Source organism: Triturus cristatus, chromosome 5_1 (assembly GCF_964204655.1).
Source record: "Triturus cristatus chromosome 5_1, aTriCri1.1, whole genome shotgun sequence".
Lineage (NCBI taxonomy): Eukaryota > Metazoa > Chordata > Amphibia > Caudata > Salamandridae > Triturus > Triturus cristatus.
In genome coordinates, this window is record NC_140587.1 from 814210407 (window position 1) to 814228897 (window position 18491).

The window sequence follows — 18491 nt, forward strand, 5'->3', positions numbered from 1 at the left end:
ATCTGGAGGTTCACCAGCGGACTTGGCCGCGAATGCTGTACCCACGCTTGTGAAATCCCACCTGGCTGAGGCTTCTGCTGGCTGAGTCACAGATTTGGAGAGAGTTTAGCGGATTGCGCCATAGTGTCAATGTCCAGGTAAGGAGAAGGTGTAACACGTAGCAGATGAGGCCCGGGGGTCAAGTTGCCCAGGCCTAGCACCTGTAGATGATGCTCCCCAAGTGTTGGCTCATCCGCTATGGTGGAAGACCGTTGTGCTACTGCTTCCAAGCAGTGCAAGAAGAGGAACAATCATCACATGAGGATAACTTCCTGATGTTTTCGTGCCATGTTTCCTTTGCGGGTGGTAGGGTGGGTAGGGCTGCTCCACTCACAGAGCAGGGCAGGGACGGAGTGGCATGCCCACTCAAGTGTGCAGTGACTGTTTGGTCGGCCCGCTCAGGCCGCACAAAGCAGTCATGCGCACTGTCCTGTTCGTAATGCCGGCTGCATCACAGCCTGCATGGAGAACATGCCCACACCTCCAGCCCCTGGCTGAACGCCTCGTCCCAGCGCCATTGACAAATCCCAACGCTTTATTGCAGCGGTGTGATTGGCTTAGGGGAGGGAGCCTGGCTGCCTACTTCCTGTTCCTGGAAGCAGACTCAGGAAAGCAGGAGCAACGAAGACACAGGTCCTGGCCTTGAGGTAAGATTTCTCTCATTTAAATATTTACAACACCCGCTCACAAACACACCCGCGTCCACGCCCCATCCAGTGTTCTTTCTGGCGTTTCCCACCTCCCAGCTGTCCAGACCACCTGCAGCACTTCGCAATGGCGGCTGCTGTGCATCCATGCGCAGTGGACGTACCATTGGTGTGCCACAGGTATATATGGAGTTACGACGCATACCATTATATCGCATTCCTTTACAATGCATACTAATAATAGGCATATTGCAACAGTAGGGAAGGTGTTGGATTGCGGAGATGTAAACATTACTATTTCCGCTTGAGTGAGTGCAACCCTAAAACTAACCCTTGCACCCCAAAGCAAACCCTGAACCCTAAAATCCATCTTTGAGGCCCCAAAACACACCCTAAAAATCATATTTGACCCAAATGCACACCCAATTTTCATATTTGACCCAAATGCATACCCCAATCTTCATTATTGACCCCAAAACACACCCCAAGTTTCACATTTTACCCTATAATACACCCCACATTTCATCTCCGACACCCAAAACCCATACCCACCCTAAAAATTAAAAAGACCCCAATACTGACCTGACAATGCGTTGTAATGGAATGCGATGTAATGACACCTGTTTTGTTGGATTTGCATTCTAAAGGCATTACGATGTAATGCCTGAGTTGTAATGGACTTCTCCCATGCCAAAGGCAAGCCATAGGCAGGCCCAGCTGCATCTGTCTGCCCCTGGACCGCGCTCATCACCAAGGACCCTGTCTCTCGGACACTCCACCCCTAAGGTGCTAGCACCCTCCTCGCTATCAAACCTGGACGCCACATCGACTACCAGGACCAACATCTGCTCCGGACCGGACATCGCCATCGCCATCACTGACGGCTACTAAATCACCCGCAAGGACCACCTCTACAGCCCAGGACGAAGAGTAAGTAAGTAATATATTTTATTGTACAGTTAATTAAAACCATTACAAAAATTGACCATCTCTTATTAAAAAAAAAAAGGAAAACTGTTAGCCATAGTTAAAAACACACATTTAAAATTGCGGAGAATGTCCACTCCCCCGGCCTTAGTGACCCATAATCTTGTTTCTTCATTTCTGTTGACAAGTATTAGCGACAGTTCGTGAGGTAGGATTATTCCCATGATAATAGTCTTGGCTGCTGAATAATATCAGGCCGAGGGATGAAGATTTAAAGTGCATAGTGACACCTCAAAAAAGATCAAAGCTGGCCATATAGTTAGCCTATTAATGATTTCTTTGGGGCATTTACATGTGCAAAAAATGCTTGAAGTGATGTGCTTAAAACACTATTGCAGTGCACTTATTTTTAAAACGAAGGTCAGCTACAGATAAAAACTTTACTAGACAACAGCTTAGTTGAGTGTCTTCGCCAGAGAAGCTTGCAAGCACCGCTTGTCTGCACGACCGTATTTGTTTTTGGTTAAAAGTAGGTCTAAGTAGTAGCCGGCACTCTTGCGTCAGCTCGCGGCAAATAGTTATGATGTGGACAATGTCCTCCTCTCCTTCCCCGCAAAGACGGCACATTGCTGGCTTTGGGGGGCGCAGCCAAGGGGGCAGATGGTATACCGTCGGTAATAGACCTAATCGAAATTTCATGAACTTTTCTTTAATGGTTCTGGAGAAGTTAGAAAGGAGGTAGGCTTGAGGAGTCGCTTTTCTGTAGGTTTGTATCGTGAGCCAGCCATGTGAACGTTTTATCAAGGCCGCTTTGTCTTGTAAAATAGACTCTTTTTTGACAATGTTGTTTACGATTTTCTTGAAGCTTGCCATGGTCCCAGACATTGCCCAGAGTTGCCGTAACCCCAACTGGTCCAGTGCAGTGTCCAAGAAATATCTGGCTGGGCAAGTTTTTATTGTTTCTAGTTCTCTCCACAAGTAGAAGTTCAGCGTTTCTGACTGCCCTTCTTTTATCTTGAACCAGGTTTTAACAAAGGCTCCTTTTCTGGCTAGCTCCTGTCCCTGTATCCCGAATTCCAGCCTTATTTGCGCCGGAGATGTATATCCAGGCAACCCATAAATTATTCTCAGCGCTCTTGCGATGGTGCCATTTAATATTTCCGCATCCCTCCCTCTCATGGCTTCACTTCCATAGGTGATTGATGGTATCAGTTTGGCCTGAATCACCTTGGTCAGAGGGAGATAACTTGGGCCAGCGGTTATATTCTTCAAGTTTCTTAAAGCTACTGCTGTTGTTAACCCCCTCTTTTTTATTGCCTCAAACTGGGCTTTGTAATTGCCTTTGTTGTCGATCATAACCCCCAGATATTTGTAGTCTTGTACGATTTCAAGCTTGTATTTTGCCAGGTGCCAGTTATATTTTGTTTTTATTTTCCGGTAATTTACACACATGACTTTTGTCTTGTCTTGGTTGATGCTTAGTTTGTTGTTTTCTGAGTATTGAGATGTAATGTCCAGCAGGCGTTGTAATCCTATAGATGTCCGACTAATGAGTACTAAATCATCTGCTTATAGGAGGTTAGATAGCTGGCGACCTCCCAGCTTCGGGGCATGCGCATTGCTTCCATTAAGTTGGACTGAGAGCTCGGCCATAAATAAATTAAATAGTGTTGGGGCTAATACACACCCTTGTTTTAATCCTGAGGTTGTATTCATCTATTTCGATAGATGGTCTCCTGCCCCCAACTTTACTTGTACCCAGGTGTTACTGTGCAGCAGGATTAGTTGTCTTAAGAGCAGTAGTGGAATGCCTAGCTTTTTTAGTTTTTGCCACAGAATATTTCTGTTTATGTGGTCAAATGCTGAACTGTAGTCAATAAAGCAGATGTACAAAGGCTGTTTGATTAAAAGTTCAGCGTCTATCATTAGTGAGAGGGGGCGGAGATGTTAGTGACAGTACCCATATCTCTACAGAAGCCGGTTTGGTTATAGGGTATTGCTTTGAATTCTGTAGCCCATGTTGTAATTCTTGGAGGAGTACCCCGGCATAATATTTGGCGTCGTTATCCAAAAGAGCTACCAATCGATAGCTCCTCGGATCGTTCCTGTTGCCTTTTTTGTAAATGGGAGAGATTATTGAGCCTCTCCACGATGATGGTAGTATTGACGTCTGCATGATTCTATCAAAGACCGGTTTTAGGACTGTAGCCCAAAATTCAGGATCTTGTTTGAATAATATGGGCGGAATCCCATTTGGGCCAGGAGCTCCTTCGCGTCTACCTTTGTCAGGATCACGCCCCAGTGAACACTGACGGCGCCGCTGCAGGAAATTACCGCGACGATCCAGACTAGCGGTATACTACGATTCCCATGAAGCCTAGCGGCGTCACGTCACACGTGACCGCCGTTACGCACGTAAGCCGGATATAGGTATTCCAGGCGCTGCCGATGATTCGACCGAAGCAGCGTCCCGACCGCAGCCAGTTCCTGGAACGATCCCTGTGATTAAGACCACACACCATTGAGAAGCGGTACCGTGAGTACGCGCAACTCTTGTTGTCAAGCGTAGTAAGAGTACTGAGTTAAGGCGCTGGGTATTTGGGGAGAGGCTTCCTCCAGGAGTCTCTGTAAGAGACAGTAGCTCTCTCTCTGTGGTTCCTTGTGAGCCTTCCGAACCTCGCTTTGTGAGCTTACGATTGTTCGTTCCTCCGTTGGAGAGACAGCCAGTGGGCGTCTCGTGCGGAGGAACCCTATTGACATCTCTGAAGCAGTTTGCACGTCTTGTTGTACTTCGCGTGCAAGTATGGTACCTTTCGTTCCTCCGTTGGAGAGACAGCCAGTGGGCGTCTCGTGCGGGGGAACCCTTTTACATCTTTGAAGCTGTTTGCACGTATTGTTGTCCGTCGCGTGCAAGTGCTGTACATTTCGTTCCTCCGTTGGAGAGACAGCCAGTGGGCGTCTCGTGTGGAGGAGCATGAAAGCACTAACCAGTACTGTAGTAGATCTTTCTTCTGTTGTCGAGCCTAACACTTTGGGGTTCTGGCAGAGGAAATGAATGCTAAGTTGGTGCTCTCCCTACTTCTTCTGAAACGTTTACCCTTGGGCTTCTGAACACAACAGTACCGTTCTCCACCTATACTTAAACCAACCCAATACTGGGGCTACACATGAATGGATAAAGACCCTCTCCCTGGTATGCTTGTGTTGGTTCCCCTGTGAGGATCCCTCGGTGCACTTCCCCTCAAGAGCTCTCTCAGACTTCAAGATACCGGTGACAGGATATTTTACCCAAAGAGTTGAACTGCACCGTTGAGTGGCTCAGTCTGTTGTCTCGGTTCATACTGGTTGTATTGCTGTGGTGTGAGAACAGGAGTCATCGAGGGGGACATACACTGTACTGAGCTGTCTTTTATGTTTTACTTCTACTAGGAGAGAGAAACCTGGGAGGGCAGGGCCTTGCCTCAGGTGCACACATCCGCCTAGCCGTCCTTGCCATTGGGTAGGTTGAAGGAACCAGGGATCCGCCCTGGTGTATTAAGGGAAAGTGTTACCGGCTCAAGACCTTTGCGTAAGGTGTTCTCTTTCTCCTCTTTCTTTCCTTAGTATTGGGACGACGGTGTGCGCTCCCTCTCCTCTCTCTTCCAGTCTCAACATTCACCCCTTGTTTTGTTTCAGGTAGGGGAGAACTGTTCACCTAAAGATCAATTGTCAAAAGGGGGAGTGAGGGGAGGTGGGGTGAGGTGAAAAGAACAGCCGGGACTAATCAGGTTCTTCTTGTGTCTCCTTAGATCTCCCTCCCTGCTGTTCCCATCCTTTCCTTCCCCCACTTAACTATCCCACCAGTCCGAGTATATTGCTCTTCGGACATGGGGCAGTTTAGAGGTGGACCCCTTGAGCATCGGCACAATCCCGAGGACCGCGGACGGCGATTCCTGACAGCCTTTCAAAATTCTTTAGTGAACTTGTGTTTTTGTGATTGTGATTGTACAATTCTGTCCATTTTCTGCATTCAAATTCAGCTGGAGCGATTGGATTTCCATACTGGGCGCAGGAGTATTTAAGCCAATTTGGGGGATCTGATCTTTGTTAAAATGAGGTTCAAGCTCTGTCACAGACCATTCATGATTATTATATAAAGTGGAATTTCCTACCCTTGGGAACACGTACTGATACTTACAATTCTTATTGCCTTGTTTGCGTGAAATGTTTATAAGTTTTAAATTGAACGATGAAACCGTCTTTAATACTGTTATTCGACCACAACCGCTGCCTCCACTCGGAGTGCTGATGGACTGACGGGATTTTTTGATTGACATGTCTGTATAACGGTGAAATAACACATCTCGTACTAATTAGCGGCCGGCCCAAGTGGGTGTAGGCCCATGTCTGTAACTCTTTGAAGTCAAATAAAGGTTTCTTTAAAAAAAAAAAAAAAGAATGAGGTTCAAGGAAAGTTATCCATGCTTCTTCTGTGACATTGGAACTGATGCGCTGACCTTGAGGGTTAGATAGAGCATTAAGTTTCTTCCAAAATTGTGCGCTATTGTTGTTCTTAATATCGTACAGGAGTCTGGCCCAAAGAGTTTCTTCGGCTTCCTTTTTATTTTGCCAGATAAGTTTTTTGCGAGTAGCTTTTAACTGCCTCAGCTCTTGCAATGCCGAGGGATCTTTCTTCAGCCTCCGCAGTGTAAGTTTTATCCGTGTTTGTAACTTTTTAAATTTGATGTTGTTCCATATATTGAAGCCAGGCCGAGGATTTTGCTGATACTTTATTCTACCGTTTAGAGAGTTGATCTTTATATCTCCGTAGCTGTTACGTAGGGCGTTTGTGAATGCCTCCCAGCCTCCAATTGTGTCGGGGATAGCTGCTTTCCCTACTTCCCACAGTTGTTTTGCTCGAGAGAGAGAGTAGTCCTTCAGGGTCGTTGGTGCTGCATTTTACTCTTCTCTCGTTGTTGGTATATTCTGAACATAATGTATTTGCTGGGGGCAGTTTATATAGTGATGTCTCTTCTACCGTGATTTCCTGAGGTAAATGGTCACTAAAATCTTCACTCCCAATGCAATAGTTTTTTACTTTTGTAAACATGCAACGAGAGCAGAATGTGTAATCAATTGTTGACCTTGTTACAGTGTTATTAAATGTTGCTGTTTGCGGGCGATCTCCCGGGAATCTGCCGTTTAATGCACGTACGCCCAGTTGCTCTAAGAACGACAATACATTTTTTGTGATGTTTGTGAGTCTTCCATCTGTACTAATGTCTTGGGGCATTTCCTCCCAAGCAAATGGATCCTCCTCTAAGTTGATGTCATTAACTCGTCTCCTCAGCATGTTTAAATTGAAGTCTCCTGTGATTATCCAATTATTTGTCTTCACTTCTGTTATTATTTTCATCAGCTCCTCCTTTAGTTGTTGACTCCCTTTGTTTTTATCGTGTGGGTGCAGGTAGAGGTTTACAAGTATTATGTGTTCTTTACTTTTCTTCCCCTGTAGGGTGATTCGGTTTACTTGCATTTCGTTTGGAGGTGCTAGGTTGTATGGTAGGGATTCTATTGCATAAATGCTGCTTATGGAAGTGTATGTGACAAGACCTCCCTTGTTATGACCGAATTTAGCATTTCTAGTTGCCGGTAAGTGGAGCATGTTATAGCCGTGCAGTGCCGTTGGTAGTTCGCTCCATGTTTCCTGGAGCACAATTATGTCAAATTTCTGTAGATAAGTTAGCAATTCTGGGTCAGAGGTCTTGTCTCCCAGCCCATTGATGTTCCAGGAACAGATTTTCAATAAGTTCTTATGTGGCAATACATTATGCTTAGAGTGTCATGGTCTTCCAGTTTTGATGTTTATTGTCCTGGTGACCCTGCTCCACTCCAGTGTGGGTCTGCTTCTGTCCACAAATGCATTGTATTCTCCATTTGCCCTGGGCTCTATGCTGTTGCTACACGCCCCTCGCAGTACTGAGAATAGTCGTGGGCTCGGTTGTTCGTGGCCGGAGTTTTCTTCTTGGCACTTTGATTCGGCCAGTAGAGGGTCAGGATACCTTGATTTTGCTAGTGGCTGAAGTATGATGCCCCATTCGTTGAACCTATTTTGTTCTTTTAGGACTCTCTCGGCTAGGTCTGGTGAAGCCCATACTGTTTTCATTGACTCTGGTCCTGGACGGTCAGGTGACTCTATAAACTCAACTGACTCCAGGTCAGTGGTTTTTATGTTCTCAAACGTGTTGATAGACCTCAGTAAGCGCAAGATGTTAACCCTGTTTAATATATCAACCCGACCCCTTGATGTGTACTCTGGGTGGAACATAATTGCTGTAATAGCGCCTGAGTGCCCTGTTTGTTGGGCCATAATGGTCTCTGTCGCTATTGAGGTCTCTTTTGGCAGTGATGGCCCCCGTGATGTCCTAGTCAGGCCTAGTGACTGGCTATTGCTTACTATAGCTTTCTCCATGTTCAACTCTGATGTTTTAATTGTCACCCCCTCTGTGTCGATGCTGCTTTGTGGGACAGTTTTTTCTCCTGCTGGCTTCCTCGAGCCATTAGTTGATATAGCTGAATCTTGTGTTGCCTTATTGAAGGTGCAGTCCGTTATTTTTATTATCGTGGTTCCCCTGAAGAGCTCCCGCTGTTGTTCCCTGGTTTCTGCTCCAGTCCATCACTGATCAATTCGATGGCAGTTGTTCGCACAGTGATTTCTAGTCCTTTTTCCAGGGTTGGACTCTTTTTTTTTTTCCTCTTGACCCAGGGCCGTGTCTTCTTCCTCACTACACATATGTACTAGTTGATCGTCCCTTAGTTTGTCCCGGGTCCTGTAAGTTCTATCCTTGCTGTATGGCGATGCCTGCATGGGTTTTTGGTTTCGCCCCTTCCTCCTTTGTTTTCTCCGCTGTTTGGCGGATAGTTGTGCCCCTTCAGTCGGTGCCTGTTATTCCAGAAAGTTGCTGGATTGAGTAGTATTACTCATCAGGGCTGCTGTTGCTCCTTCAGTTAATGCACTGACGTTTAGCCCTGGTATGGATGAGTCCCCATCCTCGCAAAGCTGTTTGCCGTCTGATGTCTGTGCCGCACTTGCAGTTTGCTTAGCCTGTGCCTTGCGTCTTTGGGGTTTGCTTAGCTTAGTCATTTGTAGGCCACTGACACTGGAGTAGGTCTCACCTGGCATTGACTGGGCAGGTACTGCTTTCCTTATGTCAGCAAGGAGGTTATCCAATGCTGATGGTAATGTTGCTAGCTTGTCTACAATTGTTATGCAGGTGCAGCTGGCCTGGGCGAATGTTGTCTCTGACTGTGCCCTCTTGATCAGATTGTTGAGGTTAGCCAGCTTGTCATCTATGCCAGCAACAAAGATGGAGAGTGAGTTGAGGACTGAGAACTGGAGGTCCATCTTATCTGATTGATACTGCAATGCGTTCACAGACATTTGCATTGTATGCAGTAGAGTAGACCAGATATCATCCTTAACCAGTGATTTATCCTTTTCGTTGTTAAGTTTTGGAGAGTTGTTATTTCTTCTTTCTGACTCGCCTCCGTTGGCAGCAGAATAGGACGTGACTAATCCCTCCCATTCTTCAGGTGTAAGGTATGAAGTCTATAGTTCGATTTCATGAGGCATTAGTGGTCGTTCTGTGTTGCAGTCAAGTTGTGGTGCGACAAAGCTGAATTGGGAGTTACGTTTTGCCCGGTTTAATTGAGCGTGCACGTCATTTAAGGTTGGTGATTTTTCGACCTCTATTTTTTTTGTCGTATTATAAGAGTCTATGCTATCTGCTTCGCTCATATTAGACGTGTTCATCTCAGCTGTGCACGCCTCCGAGTGCTTGCGTGTTCCAAGTCTCTCCGGTGAATCCTGACCAAAAGTGCCCAAATTGAGAGGGTTATCATTAGGGTTATCTTCTGTTTTGGTCCACAATGGCGTATCCGGTTGCTGTGACGAGCCATGAGCAGCAGCGCTATGCTTCTGATTTCCGGAAGCCTCCACCTCTCCTCCCAATTGCTGTGGTGACATTTTAAGCAAGGATCCATCCTTAGCATACTTGTATAGGATGCTGTTGTTAGTGCTTTCCCCCTTTTTTTCCTCCCTACCTTCAATTCCCCCCTCTGCGGTGGTTGCTCTGTAACTCACCACCTGTTCGGGTGAAATGTGCCTGCTCCCATTATCTATTGCTTTGTTTATAGGCAGGGCTGTCTCCAATTGATTCAGGTCATCATATCCCAGGTAATTATCTTCCTTGAATACCTGGGTCCTTGCCTCCTTGATTATGGCTGGTGCGTCTTTTCCCTCAATTGTGCTTACGTCGCCACCACCAAAACCATAACTTTTACCGGCGGCTGATAGATTTCTCCAATCTGGCCCCTGCTGCTGCCATTGCTGCCGCTGTTGTACCAACTGATGTTCCGTTTGGTATGCATTGAGAGGTTGGAGTGGATCCGGGAGGTTAGTTATTTTACTGCTATTTAAGCACAGCACCGGCCCAGCATCTTTTAAAAATTAGAATTTTGTATAAATTTTCGGTTGGTAAGTTGGAGTCACTGCTTAAGCTGCTTGCCATACCACTTGACAAGGGTTCAGGGCTGGTAAGGAGCGGGGGAAATTAGGTTGTGGACTTCATCTTTTGACCTCACGAGTGCTTCGGCGCTACCCTTATTTGTTGAGTTCTTGTTTGCTCTCCTAGTTCTTTTGGCTGGGTTTACAAGTTCCTGTTGCCTTATCTTTCCGGATCGCATTATTACGGGTGGGATGTTGTGGGCTGATTTAGGTTGAAGTGAGGATGAAGTTACTGCCTCAGCTGTCTACTGAGGCCGCAAATTTTTCCTACTGTCGCGTCTTTCGCAATTAATATCTAGTTCCCGCTCTCAGTAAACCGTTCTTGTCACATCTTGTGGTAAGATGGCAAAATGGAGAGGGGGAAAGCTTATCCGGAATATGGTAGAATCTGACTGTTCAGATAGCGGCGACAAAAAGGTTAGGAGGTAAGGAGGTAGGCAGGCTCGAGAGCCTGGGGTTATAGGCTTGTAAGCTTGCACAATAAACCAGCAGGTCAGTAGTCACTAATCAGTAAAGTCAGTAAGGCAATGAATCAAGAACCCTCACAATACAGCCCGCTGTGTCTTGTGCACTGTCCTCCGCTCTCCTCTTCCACCAACACCTCCTTTGTCGACCTCTGTGTCTTCAGGTCCCTAGAATCCAAGCCCCCGAGGGCCGCCACAGCCCCTCAACCTCTCGCTGCTCCTCTCGCAGACGCACTCGCGCCCTTTCCGCTGCTACAGTCCTCCACGTCCATTGCGTCTGTTTGTGGCAGTGCGCCGTATGGTGCGCAGATCGCGATCTCTCGCTGCATCAACTACCTCCACTCTGCTCCGCTCACAGGTTCTCAGCGGCGGGTGTAGGTACGCAGGTTGCAGGTTGCGATTGCAGACCGTAGAACTCCTGCCCTCCTGCAAACCGCCTCGCTGCCTCTGCCTCTCCTGCTCCACTCTCTCACGCCTGATCACCGTTTGTCTGCCGTTTGACTACCGCTCCTGATGCTTGTTAGTATCACTGCCAATGCACTACTGCTGCTGATGTGTAGGCGTGCTCCCGCCGGGGGGGGGCTCGTCTCTGAGCTCTTCTGAACTCTTCACAGGGCTGTGCACAGGGTCACTCTCCACTCTCCACGAGCCCCTTAGACCCGCTGCTCACCACAGGTGGGAGTGCCACGGGAACCTCTCTGAGCCGCTCTGCACTGCACCGGACCTCGGACCTCTGATCAACACGGCAGCGGCGCGGCGCGGCAGCTTTCACGGCCTTCGCGGCTAAAGGGGGCTGGTGGGTAGACGGGGGGCGAGCGAGCGAGCAAAAGCAATAGACACGACAGTCCTGCTCAAGCTCAAGCTCAAACCCCGAGTTCCGTGTATGCGTTTCATTTTCGTTGCGCTCCGGGCTACAGCTCCAGCTCTGCGAGCTCCTCCTCCACCTCCTTTCCACCGACTTCCGGCTCCAGTTCTCGTGCTCGTGCTCACTGCTCATGCAGAGGATTCACATGCCTACGTACACTTTCGCCCAGGACGAGGCATTGCCATCGCCTACAAAAGCACACTTCGACGGACCACCATTTCTAATGACCCAACGGTGACCATGGAATACCTCCGCGTCCAGATCCGGACCAACCCAACACCATCCTCTGCGACACCCTCATCTACAGGCCCCCGGGCTATAGACCACCATTCACTGATGCCATTGAAGGCCTCATTGCACCCCAGGCTCTCTCATCCACTGCCTACATCCTACAAGGAGACCTCAAGTTCCACCTGGACAACCCCAGTGACCAGAACACCACCACCCTCCTAGGGAACCTCGCCAACATCGGACTCAAGCAGGTAGTCACTGCACAAACCCACATAGCCAGACACAAGCTCGAGCACGTCTTTTCCGCCAGTGGGAACTTCAACTACAGCCATACCACCGAACTCTCCTGGACTGACCAGCATTGTATACATGACGTCTTCACCATGCCCACCGTACACCACCGCCATCATCGTCACGCCCCTCGCACCTGGATCAAGGCCATCAAAGAACTTCTCGTCAACTCCCTCAGGACCACCACTCCGCTTACAGATGCCTACACCGAAGAGCGCAACCTCCACCGACGGATCGCCAACTGTGCCGACCACCTCGCACCCCTCAAGAAAAGACCAGGCAAACAACACTCCCAAGAACACCAACTGGTTCACTCCCGCCCTCCACCAGTCCAGGCGCACCTGCAGACATCTCGAGAAGTGATGGAGCCACAACATCAATCAACTCTGCAACATAGTGACCCTTGCACCATGGCGCAAGGGTGCCTACGTTGGCACATGGCAGCCATTGTGCGCCAGCATAGGGGAAAAAGACAGGGGGGCTTATTCATGAACCCCTTCTGGCACTTTCACCCCACCAGTGCATCATTTTCTTGACGTACTTGCAGCGTGATTCTTTCACCACTTTGCGCTGTATTTGCAAAGAGACGCACCTAGGCATATGCGTGAACTTGTGAAGCCTTGTGCCACATTATACCTGCATCAGGTGTGATGTATGCAGGGTGGGAGGTCCCACGCAACAAAGAGTCATAGGAGTGGTGCAGTGAAATCCATCAGATTTCACAGCAACAATTGTAGGATGCCACTGCGTCAGTAGCTTACGCCTGCCTCATTGCAGGCGTAAGGGTGACACAATGCCACAGGGATAGGCTGGCACCATGCATTGCTGGAGTTGTGTCATGCTTGTGACACAACTGAAGCAATGCGTGACTTTGGTGCTGACAGATATGTCAGGATTCCAGACATATCTGTCATTAATTGCGACATGGAGCACCGTACAGTGAATACAGCGCATCCATGGTTTCGCAAGAAGGGCGTAGTAAAAAGTGGTGCAACGCTATTTTTCGCAGCAATGCAACACTTTTCATGAATGAGGCCCAGGATTGCACCCTATCTTATTGATTGTGCACATTCCTGCCCTGTAGTTTTGTCGCAGGGCAGCGCAGTAACATTCCTTGCAGCGCTGTCAGTACCAAAACCTTCTGAAATTAGGCCCCAAGTGTTTGCACTATTTTTAAGACCAGCTATTTTTTGGTCGTAAAAACAGCCTTTAACTGCAGTTAGAGGCAGTTTTTTTGGTTTTGCACCATACAAGGAATTCCTTGTAAATATCGCGATGTGGGGTTAACGGCAGTTTTTGCACGGGAACGACTACGGGGCATATCAGCAACAGCCGGCGATAATTATCGCTAAGCGTGCTTAGCGCGAGGATAATTATCGCCGGCTATCGCTAGATTTTATCACTGAGATAGCGCACTATCAGTGACGCTTATCTCCAAAGCGATAAAGATCCAAGCAATAGCTGATAAATGTGCAATTATCGCTGGAAATCCAGTGATAATCGCACAGCCATAGGTGATAGCTTGGTGATAGCGCAGGGCAGACTTAGCCATAATATCCACCTTCCATTGGATATAATAGCTAAGTCAGATAAAAGCAGGCGTCAGAAAAAGTAGCGATAAGCGCGGTTAGCGCTACTTTTCTTATCGATCTGCAGGTTAGCGTTCAGATTGATGATAGGAGAAATGTCAGTTAGCGACATTTCCCACGTTATTTTGGCGTGGAACGCCCACTTTGCATCTCATTAGAGATGCAAAGCTGGGCATAAAGGAAACAGGCACTGAGGCATGGATTCACGCGATAGCGTGACCTTGCTGATATTGCGATAAAATTCTTGCCGCTTTTCGTCAGAAAACGGATGCTAAAGCGGCGATAATTTTATCGCAGCGCCTTGATGATATGCCCCTACCTTGCATCTCATTTTCATTAACTCCCACTAACAAAAGTGGCGATTTTAAAAATTCACGTTTTGACCAGAAAACTGCTTCTAACTGATGTTAGCAGCAACTTGTAAAGAAGGCGCTGAAGCAGCGATAATGGGCTTGGGGGCATATTATCAAGAACGGCGTTAAAATTATCGCCACTTTAGCGGCAGTAAACGGCAGCTAAAGCGGCAATAATGGGCTTGATAATATGCCCTTGAGAATTCCAATAGAAGCCCATGTTCTGGTGTGAACATGGGCTTCTATTGAAATTCTCAAGGGCATATTATCAAGCCTATTATTGCCGCTTTAGCTTCAGTTTCCTGCCGCTAAAGTGGCGATAATTTTAACGCCGTTCTTGATAATATGCCCCCAAAGCTGTAATACTGTGCCTGGAGTGGTAAAAGACTTTCGTTATTTTACTGCTCAGCATGGATAGCACTGTGCTAATCCACACCATGTATGCCCCGTATTTACTGTACGGTGCTCAATGTCGCAATCAATGACATATATGTATGGAATCCTGACGCATCTGTCAGCGCAAAAGTCATGCATTGCTACAGTTGAGTCACAGGCATGATGCAAATCCAGCAATGTATGGGGCCAGCCTATCCATTTGGCACTGCATCACCCTTACATCTGCCATGAGGCAGGCGTAAGGTTTTGACTTAGTGGCGTCCTATAATTGTCGCAGTGAAATCTGATTTCACTGCACCACTTCTATGAGGCTTTGTTGCCTAGGAACGCCCACGCTGCATACATCAAACCTGACGCTGGTATAATGTGGCACAGGGCTTCACAAGGTCACACATATGTCTAGATATGTCAATTTGTAAATACGAGCAAAGTGGTACAAAATTCACACTGCAAATATGTCAAGAAAATGACACACCAGCGGCTTTAAACTGTCGGAAAGGACTCATGAATACGCCCCCCTGTATTTTTACCCTACGTTGACGCACAATGGCTGCCATGCGCCAATGCAGGCACCCTTGCGCCCTGGTCTAAGGGTGACTCTGTTGCGGGGTTGATTGATGTTGTGCAGGAATGGACACCTACCTGCACAAAACCTATCAATCCAGGGTATTTCCTTTTTCTCTGTGTGCTGCAGAATGCTGCACGCATAGCAAAAGTGAGAAAAAGAGAAGAAATGAAGGGCTATATTATCAAGGAACGACGATAACATTATCGTCGCTTTAGCGGCAGGAAACTGCCACTAAAGCGGCGATAATGGGCTTGATAATATGCCCTTGTGAATTCCCATAGAAGCCCAAGTGCACACCAGAACCTGGGCTGGCCCAGGTTCTGGTGTGCACCTGGGCTTCTATGGGAATTCACAAGGGCATATTATCAAGCCCATTATCGCCGCTTTAGCGGCAGTTTCCTGCCGCTAAAGCTGGGATAATGTAATCGCCGTTCCTTGATAATATGGCCTGAAAACATTTATCCTTGTAGTGCCTCCCAAACTTCACCCTTGGGGTGGGATTAGATTCTGATGCATTCCGAAGTTTTACAGTTTCTCGTAAACCTGAGAATGCTTCAGATTCCACTGGTTTGGTTTGGGAACGCCCACAGCAACACCCATTGAACGCCCCTTTGACTCTGCTTAATGTGTGAAAGGGGCACATAATTACAAGTCCATGAAAAGCCACACTAAGTGGCTTTGCTTGGCCTGATAAACATGCGGTGGCAGATTGCACTCCGTTCCCTTTGTTTGACAACTTGACCTGATCCCCGCTAAGTGCTGCCCTCTGTACACCGGAACTTCAGTATCAGTAAGCTGGAGACCAGGAACCGCAGAACACCAGAGACTCTCCGGAGCAGTCTGTAACCGGGTAAGAAGGAGAGACGCACAGCCAGTAAACATTACATTAGATTATCTGCCGCCTGAGGAGTCACATCCGAGGGCCGCCCGGACTCCGCACCGGATCGCCACGTTGCAGTGGAGCCATTTTCGCTGGGGGAGCGTTCAGGGGAAGTGTCGGGATCATGTCTCTGAGTGGAATCATGCATTGTAACAGCTGCATTCAGCGCATTCCGCCTCTCTTGTATAACCTGCTCGAGATTGGGGGTGGCCTGTAGTTGTGGTGGGGATGCCTGCTCCTCCTACGCCTCCCACTACGACTGACTTCGTGAATGACAGCTTTTTGCGCAGACCCTTCACTCCCTGTCCGTACCTCCTGGCGACCAGTAGATTCCAGCCAGGTCCAGACCTGTTCAGCACGTCAAACAATTGCGTGTTACCATCAGAGACAACTCCCAGGCCTTGCCGGGAAAAGGAGGGCGTATTTGATGCCCAACTCTTGGAGGCATCACTTAACCACTAGAAATGACTGCCTCTGCTCCTTGTAACGGAGTCAGGGAAATAAAAAGTACTGTGGCGTTATCCACGTTCACTTCCCCCAGCTTGCGTACCTCCCTACGGACAGTGTCACGATCCCTGTTGAAGGCAGAAGAGAAAGGGACTAGGACCTGTCCCTCATGGCGGGCGGCTAACCAGCACTTGATGAGACCACTCCAAAACAAAGAATGGGGAGAGTGCAACTGTTTGCAGTAGATCATGTAACCATGTTCCAATATATGCCATGGCCTCAGATCCTTCTGCTCCCTCGGGCAGCCCCGCCACCTACACATTATTCTGCCGGGAGTGGCCCTCTGCCTCCTAGGCTCTTCTTTCTAATGACTTCACACTTGCCATTAGCTGCTGTACCTCTAACGCTGCATTCTGGTAATAGGGTGGATTTCGGCCAGTTCTTGCTCAATGTCGTGAACCTTGTCAGCCGTCCCGCCTCCACCATCAGGCCCCAGTGGCTCCACGGCACCGCTGCCTCCCACTCCAGGTCTAAGACGCAGGCACAGAAAGGCCTTCGGGTCCAGGACACTGTCCGCGCTCTTAAGCATCGGCTGCCATGGTGTCGCAAGGATGGCGCTATGCAAAGTTTAGCATCACTGGTTTTCCCCAGCGATGCACCCTTTTTACATAAATGGGGCCCTGATGTTCTCTTTCCCTGGAACTCTGGCTGGTCATCCTGGCTGTTAGGGGGTGTGGGATGATTTTTTACCTGTGCTGAACTTAGCCCTTGCTGCTCCATTCTGTATTCCATTGTTTTTATTTTCTTTTTAATATTAGAGGTAGACTGATAAGCTTTTTTTGCTTCTAGGAGCAGAAAAGTGATGTTGGGCTGATAAACGTGAGTTTTTTTGCTGCTAATTGGGCTTTCTGCACTTTTCTCTCACTAGTGTCAACATTTTTATTACCTTGCCGCTAGTGTCAGCAGCAGTTTTAGCCACAGCTAGCAGATACTCTCACAATGTAGTGAGATATTGTACATACATCAGTAACCGGGAGATAGGCAGCGTTAAGAAAATTGCTCAAACACTGGTTGGTGGCAATTCTTGTAAATATAGCCCTTTGTCGCTTTCTATCTCAGCGTGGATTGTACTGTGCTAATCTTATGCTTAAAGACTTTGGGGCATATTAGCAACGCTTTGCGATAAATATCGCAAAGCGCGCTTAGCGTCAATTTTTTTACCGCTGGCTATTGCTGGTTTCTATCGCGGTGTTAGCGCGTTATTAGCAACGCGTATCTCCAAGGCGATAAAAAAAACAGCGGCGAAATGACTGACTATCGCTGGAAATCCAGCGATGAAATTCCTGCGATAGTGAAATCCTTGGTAATAAGCTAAGGTGGTCTCAGCCTGACAATCCACCTCCCATTGAAAAGATGTCTAAGTCAGGTTTCAATCAGGCTTTAGGAACCAGCAATAATCGCGGTTAGCGCAACTTTTTTTATCGCAACGCGGGCATTGATAATAGGGGGAAGTTGTGTTTACGACTGTTTCCATTTAGTTTTAGTGAGGAACGCCTACTTTACATGTCATTAGCGATAAATATCGCTGACATGCAAAGCGGCAAAACAACGGTCGCTATTGCCAGTAAAGTGTCGCTAAGAGTTGTTAGCGACAGCTTGCTAATAGGGCGATGAAAATATCGCCGCTTTAGCGGCAAAAAGTGCTGCTAAAGCGGCGATATTACCCTTGATAATATGCCCCTTTGATAGGAAAGCAGACATTTGTGGTGAGTAAATTTAGGGCCATATTAGCAAGCAAATGCGATAAATATCGCAAAATGCGCTTAGCGCGTTTTATTTTATCGCCGTCTATTGCTGGATCACTTCTCACTCTTAGCGGCATATTATCAACGCTTTGCTAAGATGCGATGTGAAAACCAGCGATAGCGGGGAATAGCGGGAGAAATCCTGCGATAATGCGAGTGGGATACTGAAAAGCTTGCTAATAGGCAAGCGTGGACTCAACATAACAATCCACCTCCCATGTTGAAGGTGGTTAAGTAAACAATTTTACAGGCATTAAATAGTTGCGATGAACGGTGCTTAGCGTACCTTTAATCATTGCTTCGCGGATATGGCTCGGCATTGATAATAGAGCGATGGTGTGTTAGCGGCATTATTCATTATATTTTATTTGGGAACGCCTACTTTGCATGTTATTAGCGATAAATATCGCTGACATGCAAAGTGGCAAAAAAACTGGTGCTATT